The sequence below is a fragment of the Piliocolobus tephrosceles genome, chromosome 19 (assembly GCF_002776525.5).
Source record: "Piliocolobus tephrosceles isolate RC106 chromosome 19, ASM277652v3, whole genome shotgun sequence".
In the NCBI taxonomy this organism is placed as follows: Eukaryota; Metazoa; Chordata; class Mammalia; order Primates; family Cercopithecidae; genus Piliocolobus; species Piliocolobus tephrosceles.
Genome location: NC_045452.1, coordinates 14,032,773 through 14,034,776, shown reverse-complemented (window position 1 = coordinate 14,034,776; position 2,004 = coordinate 14,032,773). Strand labels below are relative to the sequence as shown.

Below are 2,004 nucleotides of genomic sequence, written 5' to 3'. Positions count from 1 at the left end.
TTACTCACTGAGTGCTGTCAAATATGAGGGGTGAGAATCCAATCAAAAATGGTCAAAAGATTTGAATAGACATTTCTCAAAAGATGATATATAAATGGCAAACAGGCACTTAAAAAGGTGCTCAACATCATTAATCAATCATAGAAATGCAAATCAAAACTACAATGATACATCATCTCATCACAGTTAAAACGGCTTATATCCAAAAGACAGGCAATAACAAACGCTGGTGAGGACGTACACTATTGGTGGGAATGAAACTTAGTATGACCAGTATGGAGAACAGTTTGGAGGTTCCTCAAGAAACTAAAAATACAGCTACCATATGATGCATCAGTCCCACTGCTGGGTATATACCCAAAAGAAAGGAAATTAGTATATTGAAGAGATATCTGCACTCCCACGTTTGTTGCAGCACTGTTTACAATGGCTAAGATTTGGAAGCAACCTAAGTGTCCATCAACAGATGAATGAATAAAGAAAATGGGTACATGAAAGAACGAGACCCTGTCATTTGCAACAACATGGATGGAACTGAAGATCATTATGTTAAGTGAAATAAGCCAGTCACAGTAAGACAAACATCTCATGTTCTCACTTATTTGTGAAATCTAAAAATCAAAACAATTGAACTCATGGACATAGAGAGTAGAAAGATGGTTTCCACAGGCTAGGAAGCGTAGTGGGGATCTGGGGATGAGGTAGGGATGGTTAATGGGTACAACAAAAAAATAGAAAGAATGACTAACCTACTATTTGATAGCACAACAGGGTGATTATTGTCAATGAAAATTTAATTGTGCATTTTAAAATTAAGAGTGCAAGGCCGGGTGTGGTGGCTCATGCCTGTAATCCCAGTACTTTGGGAGGCCAAGGCGGGCAGATCACCTCAGGTCAGGAGTTCGAGACCAGCCTGACCAACATGGAGAAACTCCATCTCTACTAAAAACATACAAAATTAGCCAGGCATGGTGGTGTATGCCTGTATTCCCAGCTACTCAGGAGGCTGAGGCAGGAGAATCGCTTGAACCCAGGAGGCAGAGGTTGCAGTGAGCCGAGATTGCGCCATTGCACTCCAGCCTGGGCAACAAGAGTGAAAATCAGTCCAAAAAAAAAAATTAAGAGTGCAACTGGATTGTTTGCAACTCAAAGGATAAATTCTTGAGGGCGTGAATACCCCATTCTCCATTATGTGCTTGTCATGCCTGCATCAAAATACCCCATGTACCTCATAAATATATACACCTACTACGTACCCACAAAATTTTTTTTAAATATGAGGGGTCAGGGAGCTTGAATGATTCTGTACCCTTTCCTCCCCTTGAACTCAGAGTTAACTTCCTCAAACCCACTTATCCATCTCATCCTCACCCTGCTCCTCACTGCCCTGGAGGGGGGACATCTGAGCTCTGTTAAAGTCATTTAGGGAAGGGCTTCAGTAAAGTTGTCTTGTTGCTGTAGGAGTAACTTTTATGGTTTAGGATCTGCTCTGGGTCATAAATCACCTATTTCAATGGTCTCCTTAGGGACTTCTTGGATGTTCTCTTCTGCATCCAGGTCAATACGCTCCTCTTTGCTGTTGCGCAGGCTCCAACACAGACGGTAGAGCTGCAGAGAAGGCAGAACAGGTCAACAGAAAGATCCAAATAGCATCTTGGGACAAGAAGTTGGGGGGTGGCAAAGAGATGTGCATCAAGGAAGGGAAGGGAATGTGGCCTCCCAGTACTAAGAAGAACATACACAACATTCCCATCCATAATATTATCTCTAAAAACATTGGTAACTTAGATGAAAGTAATATACATGTATACACTAGCCTGTATGATATTTGCATATTCAGAGCCAAAAGACTGCCTCATACAGAAATGCTTGTTGAATGAACTCTTTTATGTGTGTGATAAATAATTTGTTCCTTTTAGCACTGGCAGTAAGAAGCCATTTCTCCAGGTTAGGAGTGTAAGTTTAGATTTTTGCACTATGTCACATTATGTGGATGAGAATCTA

At 41.1% G+C, this 2,004-nt stretch overlaps 1 protein-coding gene across 1 annotated transcript in view; it reads right to left on the bottom strand.

Moving 5' to 3' along the window:
- Window positions 1-1,113: 1,113 nt before the first annotated feature.
- SLC5A1 (solute carrier family 5 member 1) overlaps window positions 1,114-2,004 on the bottom strand; it is a 64,832-nt gene continuing 63,941 nt past the window's right edge. The window contains exon 15 of the mRNA XM_031934606.1: window positions 1,114-1,608. The gene's annotated coding sequence lies outside the window, so the exon portion shown is untranslated. The remainder of the gene's footprint in view (window positions 1,609-2,004) is intronic.